Source organism: Bos grunniens, chromosome 6 (genome assembly GCF_055505025.1).
Source record: "Bos grunniens cultivar Pamir isolate PY7600 chromosome 6, Bosgru_T2T1.0, whole genome shotgun sequence".
Lineage (NCBI taxonomy): Eukaryota > Metazoa > Chordata > Mammalia > Artiodactyla > Bovidae > Bos > Bos grunniens.
The window spans coordinates 60,763,726-60,779,195 of NC_141170.1; the positions used below are offsets into that span (position 1 = coordinate 60,763,726).

At 41.4% G+C, this 15,470-nt stretch overlaps 1 long non-coding RNA gene across 4 annotated transcripts in view; it reads left to right on the top strand.

The window, feature by feature from the left end:
• Positions 1–15,126, top strand: part of LOC147370809 (uncharacterized) — a 232,815-nt gene extending 217,689 nt beyond the window's left edge. For all 4 annotated transcript variants that reach the window (XR_015165478.1, XR_015165479.1, XR_015165481.1 and 1 more), the window contains 2 exons: positions 13,607–13,787; positions 13,989–15,126. This is a non-coding gene — a long non-coding RNA (uncharacterized LOC147370809). The remainder of the gene's footprint in view (positions 1–13,606; positions 13,788–13,988) is intronic.
• The last annotated feature ends 344 nt before the right edge of the window (positions 15,127–15,470 follow it).

The following is a 15,470-nucleotide window of genomic DNA, read 5'->3' on the forward strand; positions in this document are numbered from 1 at the left end:
GTTTTATATATTAATTAAGTGATTTCAAATGATACAAAAACAGAAGTCTATGCTTTCTCTACTTTTGTAAAATTTAGTCCTTGGAGTTGGAAAATGCATTTGTTCTCTACAATGGATTATGTATATTCTGGACCAGTTACCAGCAAAAGGAAGTGAGAGTTGCCAATATGGTTGCTATTCTGCTCTCATGACATCAGTCTTCACAACAGGCCTCTGAGAACCCCAGATGGATCCACAAAGTCTGGTACCAGCCTTCCCACATGAAACTATCAGAAAGAGAAATTAAGAAAATCTTATGCCTGCCCCCCTCTCCATTTCACCCCTCTGGGTCATCAGAATGCTAGGCTGGGCTCCCTGTATTATGCAGCAGTTCCCACTAGTTACCTATTTTACATATGATAATGTAGTATGACAATGCTATTTCCTCAACTTGTCTTACCCTCTCCTTCCCTTGTTGTGCCCAGCAGACCATTCTCTATATCTTTGTTTCCATTTCTTCTCGGTAAATAGGTTCATCAGTGGGCCTTCCTTGGTGGCTTAGATGGTAAAGAATCTGCCAGCAATGCAGGAGATTTGGGTTTGATCCATGGGTTAGAAAGATCCCCTGGAGAAGGCAATGGCTACCCAGTCCAGTATTCTTGCTGGAGAATTCCATGGACAGAGGAGCCTGGAGGGCTATAGTCCATGGGGTCACAAAGAGTCAGATATGACTGAGAGACTAAGACTTTCAGTACTTTTTTAGATTCCATATATATGTAATAATATGTGATATTTGTTTTTCTCTTTCTGACTAACTTCACTCTGTACAATAGGATAAAGAAGTTGTGCTACACATATACAATGGAATATTGCTCAGCTATAAAAAGGAATGAATTTGGGTCAATTGTAGTGAGGTGGGTGAATCTAGCTATGTTCTTCTTTCTCAAAATTTCTTTGACTATTTGGGGTCCTTTTGTGTTTTCATACAAATTTAGAATTATTCTTTCTATTTCTATGAAAATGCCATTGATATTTTGTTAGGGATTGCATTGAATCTGTAGATTGCCTTGGGTAGTATGGTCATTTTAACAATATTAATTCTTTTAATATATAAATATGAATTTGTTTGTATTTTCAATTTATTTCACCAAAGTCTTACAGTTTTTTGAATATAAGTCTTTCATTTCTTCTGGTTAGATTTATTCCTAGGTATTTTATTCTTTGTGATGCAATTGGAAATAGAATTTTCTTAATTTCTCTTTCTGATAGTTTCATGTGGGAAGGCTGGTACCAGACTTTGTGGATCCATCTGGGGTTCTCAGAGGCCTGTTGTGAAGACTGATGTCATGAGAGCAGAATAGCAACCATATTGGCAACTCTCACTTCCTTTTGCTGGTAACTGGTCCAGAATATACATAATCCATTGTAGAGAACAAATGCATTTTCCAACTCCAAGGACTAAATTTTACAAAAGTAGAGAAAGCATAGACTTCTGTTTTTGTATCATTTGAAATCACTTAATTAATATATAAAACCAAATTATTAAAGAATAAAGTGTGTGTAAAGAAGATACTTTTATATTCTGGAGGAAAAAGAAACCTGGAGAGAGGAGAAATTCAGAGTTTGAGCAATTGTTCCCACTCCCCATCTTGTGCGTGTATGTGTTTTTTAAACAACATTTTAGATAAAGTGCAGACTTCTACAGTTGAACTTAAACAAAAAGTTAAGGCAACAGGAAATCAATGGGAATCACATCTTAATGATGTGATCCAAGAATAATCTGAGAATCCATAAGGGACTCATTCTGTATTGGATTTCTGAGAGTCGGCAGAAAGGACCCGAGCTTGTAACCCAGTGACTGATGCCTGCCATCGCCAGCAGGTCCATTCGTTTCCTCCCTTGGAGGCTGAGACAAATTTTGCCTCATTCAACAAGCTCTCAATCACTTTCATGAAGTCAAGACTTCAAATGGGGCATGATTATAACTCTAATAGCTTTTCCAGGTAGAACTGATTCAAATGATGTGGGATCTTGGCAGAAGCTTAATTACTTCAGGGTAATGATGTGAATCTCAGTGAGGGGCCAGTTTGGGCATTGCTGGCTATTATATGCAATAATTCACACGACTAAGTGTGCTGCTTTAGAAATTCTTTAACCCGCCTCTTTGTACTAATATTTGGAGCTGGTCTTCTGAAACTATTGTTGAGCAATGTTTCCTTCCCCTCATTTCCCTTTGTAGGGCAGGATACTTTCCTGAGAATACAAGTATCTCTATGCACTGATAAAAAAAGATTTTTTGAAAATATTTTTTCAGAGATAAATCAGAGGAAGGACTTCTTTGTTCTCTTCATCATCTTTCTCTTGTCTCCTTTCCATGTTTATTTGTTTTTGCTGCCTTTTCCATTTCTGTGTGATTCTATGCCTCTTCAAAGATGAATTTAAGTTTTTGAGCACTGATGCAAAGACTTTAGCCAATGATAATAACAACTTATGTCTAGGCTGATGACCTACTGTGCCAAGAATTGCTGTAAGTGCTTTACTTGTCTTATTTTATCTCATCAAAATAACTATATGATTTTCATCTTGCAGATAAAAATATAAAAGTCTACATGGATTAGGCATCTTGCCCATAATAGTAGAGCTAGTAAGTAACAGCACAGGAGTTGAATCTAGGTGGTCAGTGACCCCACAGTGGGAGCTTTTCCATACTAACTTCTACTGAATCTGGTGGTTGTGAAAAGCACTTATCTTTCTCAAAATAAGTCATTCCTGAAAATGGATATCCTGCAACTTGCACGTGTTGGGGTTTATTATGTGCCAGGTCTACCTGAAGGCTCAGGGAACAAGATCTGCCTCCAGCCCTCAAGGAGTCATGTCCTTCTGGAAGCAATTATAGGAGTGGGAGGTAACTGTATGGTGGGAAATCCCTGAAAATATCTTTTAAAATGATGTTAATGTGGTCAGTAATAGGGATTTGATATGTGTCTGAAAATCCAGGCAATTCCAGCTACTAGATTGCTTCCTGCAAAAGTATGAAGATGAGCCATGGTACATTACATAGATGATAGCTTCACTTTTATCTCCCATGTATATCCTGTGGTCAGATGAAAAACTTGTGAGTTCTAGAATCCATGGACCTGGCTTGACATTTTTGCTGGGTTCTTTACTTGCTGTGTGACCTTAAACAATTTACTCAGACTCTCTGAACTTCTGTGTCCTCACCTATAGAAACAGTTGATAACAGATTTTACCTTCTCTGCTTTTATTTTTAGACAGCTAACTTTTTCTATTCTGTTTTAAAAATTGTTTTTGGCTGGGCTCAGTCTTTATTGCTGCATGTAACCTTTCTCTAGTTGTGGCAAGCAGGGGCTCCTCTTTAGATGTGGTGCACAGGATTTCTCATAGTGGTGGCTTCTCGTCGTGGAGCACAGGCTCTGGAGCAGGCTCAGTGGTTGTGGCTCATGGGCTCAGTTGCTCCTAGGCATGTAGGATCTTCCAGGACCAGGGATCTAACCTGCATCCAGTGCACTGGCGGGCACACTCCTAACCACTGGAGCCCCAGGGAAGTCCTAGCAAACTTTTTCTTAGAGAGAAAGAGTAAATGTTTTAGGTTTTGCTGGCCATGCAGTCTCCACCACAGCTACTCAGCTCCACCAGTGTAGTACAAAGCTTGCCATACACAAAATGTAAATGATGGTTGTGGCTCTGTTTCTGTAATGCTTTATAAGAACTGCTGCTGCTGCTAAGTCACTTCAGTCGTGTCCGACTCTGTGCGACCCCATAGACGGCAGCCAACCAGGCTCCACCGTCCCTGGGATTCTCCAGGCAAGAACACGGGAGTGGGTTGCCATTTCCTTCTCCAATGCAGGAAAGTGAAAAGTGAAAGTCAAGTCGCTTGGTCATGTCCGACTCTTCTCGACCCCATGGACTGCAGCCTACCAGGCTCTTCCGCCCATGGGATTTTCCAGGCAAGAGTACTGGAGTGCTAAATTTGGCTCACAGGTTATAGCTTGCCAATCCTGGGATCACAGCACTAAATGAGATGTTGAAAGGATAAAAAAAAAAAAAAAAAAAAAAACCCCAACACATAAGAGTTTTTGGTATACCCCACTCCAGCACTCTTGCCTGGAAAATCCCATGGGCGGAAGAGCCTGGTAGGCTGCAGTCCATGGGGTCGAGAAGAGTCGGACACGACTGAGCAACTTCCTTTTCACTTTTCACTTTCCTGCATTGGAGAGGGAAATGGCAACCCACTCCCGTGTTCTTTCCTGGAGAATCCCAGGGACGGTGGAGCCTGGTGGGCTGCCGTCTATGGGGTCACACAGAGTCAGACACGACTGAAGCGACTTAGCAGCAGCAGCAGCAGCAGGCACTTAATAACTGTTCATTTTCCTTCCTTCTTGCAATTTATTCCAATAGATCACAAAGCTTCAAGCAATCATTGGATCTTTCTCTTGAGGTGCTCATAGGCCACTTAGAGCAACGAGACACAAGTCACTCAGTCGTATCCCACTCTTTGCGACCCTGTGGATTATAGCCTACCAGGCTCCTCTGTCCCTGGGATTCTTCAGGCAAGAATACTGGAGTGGGTTGCCATTTCCTTCTCCAGGGGATCTTCCCAACCCAGGGATCGAACCCAGGTCTCCCACATTGCAGGCAGACGCTTTAACCTCTGAGCCACCAGGGAAGCTCTATAGATATATATACAGCAATACAATTTTGCAGGTGCCAGTTGTGAGGGCAACAGAATAGCCATCAAGTTATAGGAATTGCCTGGTACAGCTACCATAAGAGAAATGGTTACTGTTAAGCAAGGAAAGAAGAAAGAACTTCCAGGTAGGAAGGGGAATGCTCTAAATATTTTCAGAGGAAGCTGAGTGGAACTGTTTGTCTGGGGAAGACAGGTGCATATGAGAAGAGTAAGTGGAAGCCAAGTTTAAGTAGGGAGATGGGGGGGCTGAATGTTGGGTTCAGGAGTTTGCATCTTAATTCCATAGATGTCAATCAATGGTAGTTGAGGAGAACATAGAAGGCACTCAACAGATATTTGTTGAGTAAATGAATCCATTGGAAGTGAATTTACATGATGGTTGGGCAGAAAATGGCAAACAAAAGATCAGAGGATAAGGATTCAGACCAAGGTGATGACAATGAGAATTGGCCAGAAAGGATGTATGGAAAAGACACTAAGAAGGAAGAACTGACACGACCTGATGACTGAACTGCAAGCAAGAGAGAGGACTAGATAGTGGTGATGTCAAGTAAAGTCAGGTGGCCAGGAGAACTAAGTTACCATGATAGAATAAAGGATAGCAGGGAGGCTGCTTTTTGGAGGAAAAGTCACAAATTAGTCTTCAGTACTTGAATTTAGCATCCCTGAGGAACATCCATGTGGAAATGTTTTGTACAATACGATGGGCTCAAGAAAGAAATTGAATCAGGAAGCAGAGATTTAGACATCAGCCTCATAAAGTGATGGCTTGTGAGAATGGATGGACTCTTGACTCTGGATGAGATCTAAAGATCAAAATAGGTCTCTGGTGTAGGGACCAAGTCAGAGACAAGGGCTTTCTTCAGAAATTTAAAGTCATCCCTCTAGTTCATTGTGAATTTTACTGCAATAAAAGCACAGAGAGATTGCAAAGTCTCACAGCGCTTTTTAAAACCTAAAAACAAAGATCAGGAAAAGAATTAGATAAACCCTGAGATTCTTATGTCCAGAAACTACTCCCATGCAATCCTGAGGAAAAGACACTTAGTGCGCTTCTGAACTCTTAAAAGTTCTGATACGTAAGACTAGAATAATTTCTTTGTGTTCATCTAATAGAAGACATGAAATTTTGTCACCAATAATGATGATAAAACAACTCTAAGAATCTCAACATTTCTCCAAATGCGCTTAATCCAATCATTACTTAGCAAAGCTACTTTCAGATAGAGTTCTGGATAGGTTGCTCTGTTAAAAGAATACAATTTTATGTTGAATCTTCAACAGTTCTCGGGAGATCTCATGTCTATTTCTCTTGTCTTGCAACTTATGCTATGAGGAGGGGATTCCCTTTGACTAGAAAGAGTCGTGATCCAAGGAGCAAGAGAAAAGGATCCTTCTAGAATAGAGTTGTCATTATATTTTCTCCAATAAAATCATAAAGTGTCACCTAGAGACCTTGCATCCAACTTTGTTAGGATACCAACTTTTTATTAAATCAGTAAGTTGTGGAGAAACATGTCACCATCGGAAACGGTTTTTGAAGCTGTTTATTTTCCTCTTTCTATTTACCTGCTTCTTGAAGCCAATGAACTACATCGTATTTATGTCATTGCTGGGTCAAAGCACATATTTCAATGAAGGAATCACAGAATTTTAAAATCTAGCTCCCAGAGCTTGCCAAGTTTAAACTTCTAATTTTTCAAAGAGGGAAAACTCAGACCCAGAGGGACTGAATGCCTAAAGATGACTCAGTCAGGAAGCTGTGGAGCCAGGTCTGGAACCAGGAGTCCTGGCTCCCAGCCTGTTATTTTAAGTGCATCTTTCCATAGATTCACTATGGGCTTGGGTGATTCTCATTCGATTGTGGGAGTTTATAAAAAAAACCATGTAAGCCACAGCCACTTTAAAGATGGAGGATTTATAATGGGAATGTATCCACTAGGCCCATGTTTTAACAACACCTTCTTTCGAAGGGTTGGGACAGTGTCTGAAAGCTCTGTTTAGAGACCTGGTTACTTCAGAGGGAAAAGCAGAAATCTTAAGAAGTCATGCATAATCCATTTGCCTGGGAACACGAAGGGGACCTGAGAGCCAGCCCTGAAACCTTCGTATTTAAAGCAGTTGTCCGCAGACATAATGCCCTTAGCTTGATCAAAGGGCCGGGCCACACAATCCCAGGAACAGGAAGGCTGACAAGGGGGGAGGGTCCCTTTGTCCTGGAGGACTGAAGGCCTGGAATCCAGATGCCTAAGCAGGCAGGGCTGTGGGCCCATGCAGGGAGGGGCTGAGGCCCAACCTGTCCCCCAGATTCCTCCCCCTGCCCTCTGCAGACACCAAGAAGTCCCGAGGTCTCAGAGCCCTGCCCTCTCTCCGTCTCCTCTCACTCTTCTTCAGCATGTCAGTGAAAAAAATTCCCCCAGCCCAAAGGCTTTGCTTGAACGATTGCCCTTTCCTTCTGCAATCAGAAAAGGTAAGCGCCCCAGTTTAACTCTTTCTTAGGTCTTTCTCCCAGCACGTGGTTTCCTAACCAAATATTTCACGTATCGTTCGGGTCACATTCTTGACCTTGTTGTTTCAGGTGCCTGATAATTCTGGGCTAATAACAGCCCAGCCCGCACACTGGCGGCCACTCTCCCTTTCCTCCCGGGTCCCTGGACAGCTTTCCTGGGCCCATTTTTGTGCTGGCTTCTTCCTGGTGAATTGCTCTCCCCCTGCAGCCTCTCTTTATAAACGTGCCTGCACTGAAGGCTTACACCTCAGATTCTTGCCCCTGGTGCCTTTGGCCTGTTCATTATTTAATTTTTCTTTCAGACCCCTGTCTGTCTGGTAATGTCTGCATGCTGTGATTGTTTTCATTTTTCCAAGTCTCCAAACACCCATCGTGGACAGCCTTGAGGAGAAGCTTTTAAGGTGTAACACTTCCCCTGCGCCTGCGCAGATGGACACACAGAAGTGCATTAGGAAGATGCGCTTCAGACCCACCCACATTCTTCGAAGCACAGAATTTCAGTGATGAAAGGGCTTTAGGCACTGCCCTTTGACCTTATCAGCAACACCACCTTCATACCCGCTCTCCTGTTTTGCAAGTTGTTGGAAAGGGCCTTTATTTTTCTCCAGTTACTCAAACATATACACAGAAAGTAACTTCTGGTTACTTAGTGAGGGCCCCAAACCTGGTGGTTTGGGGTCCTTGTAAGAAGAGGGACTTGGGACACAGGCATGTGCAGAGGAAAACCATGAGAAGACACGGAGAAGAGAAGATGGACGTCTGCAAGCCAAGGTGGGAGACTTCAGATGAAACCAACCCTGCAGACACCTTAATCTCAGATTTCTGGCCTCCTGGTCTGTGAGAAAATAAATTTCCTTTGTTTAAGCCACCCAGACTGTGGTACTTTGTTATAGCACCCCTAGAAAGCGAACACAAGCTTTAATATTCAAATGGTGTTAGTTCTATATGGACAATGAAATTAATCAAAGAGCACTTTCTGGGCAGGAAGTGGTTCTTCTGTCCCCGTATGGGTTTTTAGGTATGGAATTCTCGTTTGAGGACAAGCAGTAGATATTCAGCATGTGTTTATTGGGTACCTAGCACATGCCTGGCAGTGGGCAAAGACTCAGAAGTCAGTGACTCTGTCTAGATTCTAGATGAGGTTAGCATCTCACTCTGGCAATGGATGTGTGTTGATGTGGAGTCCCAAAGACACCTCCTCCCTAGGGCCTAATGGGTGCATCGTAACAAGGTTTTTCTTCTTCGGTTGCTAGACTGTTTGCTAAAGTATTGCTTTGTTCAGTCGCTAAGTTGTGTCCGACTCTTTGAGACACTATGGACTGCACGCCAGGCCTCCCTGTCCCTCACCATCTCCTGGAGTTCACCCAAGTTGATGTCCATTGAATCGGTGATGCCATCCAACCATCTCCTCCTCTGCTGCCCTCTTCTCCTTCTGCCTTCAATCCTTCCCAGGATCAGGGTCTTTTCCAATGAGTTGGCTCTTTGAATCAGGTGGCCAAAGTATGGGAGCTCTAGCTTTAGCATCCGTCCTTCCAATGAGTATTCAGGGTTGACTTCCCTTAGGGTTGACTGCTTTGATCTCCTTACCGTCCTAAAGTATTAAGTGCAACTATATAAAATTGTTGTTGTTTTTTAGCATAGGTTAAAAAGCCCTACTAAATACGAGTTTGCTAGATTGCATCCTGAAACAGAAAAAAGAGACTAGTGAAAAAAATTATGAAATCCAAATAAAACAGTTTGGTTAGTAGTAATGCACTAATACTAATTTTGTAGTATGCCAAGTGTGCCATGCTTATGTAATCTGTTAACACTGGGGGAAACAGTGGGTATATACAGAATGCTTTCAGACAATTTTTGTAGCTTTTCTATAAATTTTTTTCCAAAATAGAAGTTCATTTTAAAAAATATTTGAATATTAACCATTTTACATAATTTGGTAAAGTCTAGAGGCCTTGAATATAAAGTAGATTGCTGACTCAATCTCCTAATTATACAGTAATGAGATTTATGTTTGAAATTTAAGTTTTACCTTTAGTTGTTTTAAAATGATTGACTAAGTATTTGTACCCTGGATGCCTGGTCAGTCTAGGTAAGAGAAGCACATAAGCTGACCTTCAAAGACAGAGAGCCCAGTGGCCACTACCGAGGGACTGTGTTGAGCAAGACCTGCTGTTCAGCTTCTCTGTCCTCCCTGATTGTCTGAGAAAAAAGCCAATTTCTTGAGGACTCTATGCTACTGGAATGACTGAGTCTCTCTGCTCTTCTTGGCAGTCAGTGGGCACCCAACATGGCCTCATTCAAAAAGAGAATATCACTTTCAACTCCCTTCTTCAGCTGAGATCCTGTTTTTATTCCCCATCAGGTCATGAGAAGATAGAGGATTATGCTATACCCCTTTATGGGGAGTCTAGATTCTCCTTTAGAGGAAAAAAGAAAATTTATTCTTAATTTATCCTGACCAATACCACGTGAAATACTTGTTTTGTTCAGCTGGCAAGCATTTAAAATTTTTATGAATTATTTACTACACTTTTAAATTGGGAAGCCTCACAAAAGTATCTGGATATTAGGCTTTTCTTGAACCATCACAAATTATAGCAACAGAGACCTGTATTCCTACATGGGAAAGATTGGCTGGAGCCAAGGAACCACTGTGGCCTTTCAGGGGCAATATGCCCTCCATTTCCCATAATCCCACACAGCTCTTTCTATTCATATATGCTACTTGTTCCATGGCTTCAAGCATTTGAGCTTACAACCTAGATCAGTGTTTTTCAAACTACAGATTATGACCCCTTTGTGAGTCATGAAATCAGTATAGTAGATAGCCAACACTAAATGAAGGAAAAGGGGAAGGAAGGGAATGAGAAAGAAGAGGAAGAGGAAGAAATAGAAGCTATCAGAATTTACCACCTGCAGTAAGGGTATGTTGTATTGGATGAAATTTTGTTTCTATGGTTTTTTGTGTTGCTTGCACATAGATTATATTAGAAAATGTATTTCTCCCTATGAGTTGCAATAACATGTTTGAAAGCCAAGACTAATGAAAATTTAAATAATTCAGCTTTTTGGTTAAACAGTTAGTTTGCTATATTAGCGTACTCTTTGTGTAACAAAGTTTTTCCTTAAATTACCTGAATACATCAGGAGTGGGGCTTTATTTGTTATATAATCATAACTACAGAATTCAAACCAACATGATAATATCAGTTCAGTTCAGTTGATGAGTCATGTCTGACTCTTTGTGACCCCATGGACACCATGCCAGGCTTTCCTGTCTATCACCAACTCCCAGAGCTTGCTCAAATTCGTGTCCATCGAGTTGATGATGCCATCCAACCATCTCATCCTCTGTCGTCCCCTTCTCCTCTTGCCTTCAATCTTGCCCAGCATCAGGGTCTTTTCCAATGAGTCAGTTCTTCGCATCAGGTGGCCAAAGTGTTGGAGCTTCAGCTTCAGCATCAGTCCTTCCAATGAATATTCAAGACTGGTTTCCTTTAGGACTGACTGGTTGGATCTCCTTGCAGTCCATGGGACTCTCAAGAGTCTTCTCCAACACCACAGTTCAAAAGCATTAATTCTTCAGCACTCAGCTTTCTTTATAGTCCAACTCTCACATTCATACATGACTACTAGAAAAACCGTAGCTTTGACTAGATGGACCTTTGTTGGCAAAGTAATGTCTCTGCTTTTTAATATGCTGTCTAGGTTGTTCATAGCTTTTCTTCAAGGAGCAAGCGTCTTTTAATTTCATGGCTACAGTCACCATCTGCAGTGATTTTGGAGCCCAAGAAAATAAAGTCTGTCACTGTTTCCATTGTTTCCCCATCTATTTGCCGTGAAGTGATGGGACCAGATGCCGTGACCTTAGTTTTTGAATGTTGAGTTTTATAACATGGATCCCTATGAATGCTTGTAAAAGATCTGTAATAAAGGAGTAAAGCATCTAGTTGAAATGGAAGAAGAGATCAATCTTCTTGGTATTTTAAGACTTAATGATCTAAGACCTATGATCCACTAGATTGCATAGTTGCATGTTAGATCATATTAAATAATAATCGGACTTATTTACATAGATTCTGGGGGCTCCCCAGGTGGCACTAGTGGTAAAGAACCTGCCTGCTAATGCAAGAGACATAATACAGGTTCAATCCCTGGGTCAAGAGGATCCCCTGGAGGAGGCATGGCAACACACTCCAGTATTCTTGCCTGGAAAATTCCATGGACAGAAGAGCCCGGCAGGCTACAGTCCGTGCAGTTGCAAAGAGTCAGACATGACTGAAACAACTTAGCACACACATTGATTTTTAGAGCAACTACTTTAGACTAGATCAGCACCATACAATAGAACTTCTGTCAGTGGAAAATTCTGTATCTGCCTTATACACTCGAGAAACAGCTAGCCACACATGGGTCTTCATTATTCAAAATGTACCAGTGTGACTGATGACCTGGATTTTTAATTTTAATCAACTTAAATTTAAGTAGCCACATGTGTGTGTTGGACAGCGTAGCTCTAGACTTTAGAATGTGTATCTTGAAAGAAGGTTGGCTCTTTTTCATTTTCCACACTAGAATGTCCATTGGCCTGATAGAATCATCTAATTCAGGCATTGAACCCTTAAGAGCAAGGCAGGCTGCCACTCAATATGCTCAGAACAGTTTACTTTTTTGGGTCCAGATCATTGCTAGAAACAAATTTATCCAGCTTCTACATGTGAACCCTCCAAGTTCTTTTATTGTTGTTGTTCTTTTTAATTTATTTTTAATTGGACTATAATTGCTTTTAATGTTGTATTAGTTTCTGCTGTACGGCAATGTGAATCAGCTATATGTATACATATATTCCCTCCCTCCTGAGCCTACCACCCCGCCATCAGGTTCTTATCCCCACTGATTTGTGCTTTTTCAGATTAAAAATTGCTTGAAGAAGATTATGTGATTTTTTAACTATACAGACAAAAATATAATAACTATTATTTAATAATTGCAATAGTAATAATAAAAGTAATAAATAGTAACAACAGTAGCAGCCACTTATTAAGTGCTTACTGTGTACTTGGTGGAGAAGGCAATGGCACCCCACTCCAGTACTCTTGCCTGGAAAATCCCATGGACGGAGGAGTGTGGTAGGCTGCAGTACTTGGTACTGTGAGAAGCACTTTGTATACCTTATCCCACTTATTCACATTAATTTCATGAGGGTGCATTATCCTATATGAAGAAACTGATGCTTGTGAAGTTTATGTAATTTACAAGGTCACACAAGTATGAGTGAATGAGGCATAACGTGACTCTGGTTCTGTCTGCTACAAACCCCTTACTGTAACCACTGTGCTATCCCAGAGGATGCTAATAAACTGTGTTTTTCATCAGAACATTATTTCCTTGATAATAGCTGAGATAAATTATTAATGGCCGTGCTAGGCCAGGGCCTACCTCTTATGATTTCAAGGCATGTGCTCTCCACTGCGTTCCCCTTATCATAGAAGCTGCTTTGGCCATACTGCAGGAATTGGCCTGTATGTTGCACCGAGACAAGCATTTTTAAATTTGGGAACCCATTTCCTCTTTAATACTAAAAATTACATCTCGCTCTATTGGTCTGAAGAGGTCTTTCCTGGTGTCTCAGACAGTAGAGTCTGCCTGCAGTGTGGGAGACCCAGGTTCAATCCCTGGGTTGGGAAGATCCTCTGGAAAAGGGAATGGTAAACCCACTCCAGCAGTCTTGCCTGGAGAATTCCATGGACAGAAGAGCCTGGTGAGCTACAGTCCATGGGGTCTCAAAGAGCCAGACACAACTGAGCTATTACCATACACATACATTGGTATAAAGACAAATACATTAATAGTCTATGTTAGACCATTTTATTTTACCTGAAAGTCTTTTCCTTTGTGATTTTAAAAGAAATGGAAACATTTTATGAGCCCTGTGGTAGGTAGAATAATAACCCCCTCAAAGATGTCCATACCCTAATCTCAGAACCTGAGGATTATGTCACTTTTTTTGTGAATATGTTACTTTTATGGCCAAAGGAACACTGCAGCCATGATTAAGTTAAGAATCTTGAGATGGAAAGATTATCTTGGACTATTTGAGTGGATTGTGTAGAACTCCAAGGGTCCTAAAAGGAGAGTCAGAGAAGGAAATGGGATGACAGAAGCAGCGTGTTAGAGGGACACAACTTGAGCGAGACTCGACCGGCTTTGAAGATGGGAAGATGGAAGGGGCCACCAGTGAAGTTAGGCAGGCAGCAGTGTCTGGCCCCATTGCTGTGAAATGCAGGAAAGACAGAGATCGGGAGAATTTTTTTCACACTTTCAAGAAATCGCAGGATTCAAAGTGATTGTGGAAGAAACTTCAAGCCCAACTAATAGGTGTCCCCCCCCTTTTGTTTTTCCCTCAGAATGTCTGGAGACCATGAAACTGTTGGCTGGGATTGTTTACTTTCACCAGAGTTGGTGATTCTGATGCTCTGCAGAAACTATCAATACATGTGGGAGAGAATGAGCAGCATCTGGGAAAAGTGCCTGGATGAGGAGAGAAATAGAGACCAAGAAGGGAGAGGAGGCGGAAAGGCGAAAAGTGTAAGCGCACTAACGGGCCTGAGGATGTCAACAGGGAGGGAGAGAGAGATGTTTATAGAAAAGAGGAAGGGAGGAAGAAAGGGAAGGAAAGAAGCAAGCAGTCTGGGGTTTGAAGGGACCCAGGAGGAGAGGTGGGGAAAGAAAAGAGACAAAAAGCAAAGCAAGCAGTGAGCCTAAACTGAACTTCCTTTCTTTCCATAGCTGACACTGAGTAGAGCTGAACTTCACAGGCCCGAAGCCATCTGCGGCATCAGCCCAGTTCCACAGCACTGCCCCGGGCTGCAGGGCTGCACTCACGGGTCAGGGCGGAACGCAGCTGGAGACACCGAGGAACTCCCATATGGTCAGAGGCTCTGCTCTCTTTACACAAAGCTGCTATGGACATCAAAGTGGCTCCCTGTGACCCGTGGTGTTCACTGTTCAAGCTCAGAGGCCTCTCTTTCAGTCTCAGGCCATCTTTGTAACTGTTTAAACCGGTCATCTTTAGGGAAGTAGACCCTATGCCCAAATTTGTAATGATTTCTATGCTTTCCAGGGTGTGGGTTTTGTTTAGTTTACCGCCAATAGTCAGTTGGTTCTGGGTGATCTTTTCACCTCTTGGTGTCACTTAAAAAGAAGTTTTTTAAAAAGGAGACATTTCTTTATTTGTATATATGTATGCATACGTTGAATATGGAAATTTTGTGGGTACATACACATACACGCGTATACACACCCACACTCTCATAAGGCTTCCATATACAGTTTCTAGGAAACCAAGAACAAAGCATTGCAGGGTATTTCTGAATAATCCAGAGTCCCTCTTTCATTTCGACTTTTATTATCTTAGAGAGTATGTCTTTCAGTGAGATACATTTCTTAGCTCTCTAGACAATTTTCTGGGACCACACTTCGATAGGCCCCTCTTACGGTTTTTAATTTTACCCCTTTCAGTAGACTTTTGCACATATAATCATTCATTTCTGTAAGCTCTATCCCAGGAATTTTTTTTAAAACCAATTTTGCCCGTGTGGCTTTTAATTGTCCTCCCAAATTGTGTCTGGTATGCCGACGTCCTCCCCACACCCCCAGCTTTAGGCTTTCGGCTTTCTCAGTTCGTTCTTCCTCGGCTGACACTGGGTGGTCTCTCTGCCTTGTCTGGTCTTCGGGTATCACGAACAGCTCTGTTTTATGTTTTTCACACAGTTCACTTTTCCGTCTGGGCTTAGGGACTGAGATATTATTCCTTGTTCTTCTTTCTTAATGGCTTGTAATTTTTCACAGAGGATGACATTTAAGCTTTGTCACCTTGGGTATCAAATCTGTGCATAGATAAATAAACAGGACAGCAGTTACGTAACTTCTTCAGTCTCATTTTACATATATATATATATATGTAAAAAATATATATATTTATTATATATATAATTATATATAATATATATTATAATATATATTATATATATATATATAATATATATAAACATATATATTATATATATAATAATAATATATATATTATTATATATATATATTTCTCCTATTTCTCCTGCCCTGAAGCTAGGGGACAGAAGAGTTGATGTATTTTAATCTTCTCTTGGACGATTTATTTAACAAGTGCTTATATTGTCCTTATCATATACCAGGCGCTAGGGCACAATGCTTTCCAAATATGAGCCAATTCCATCCCCAGGACAACCTCCT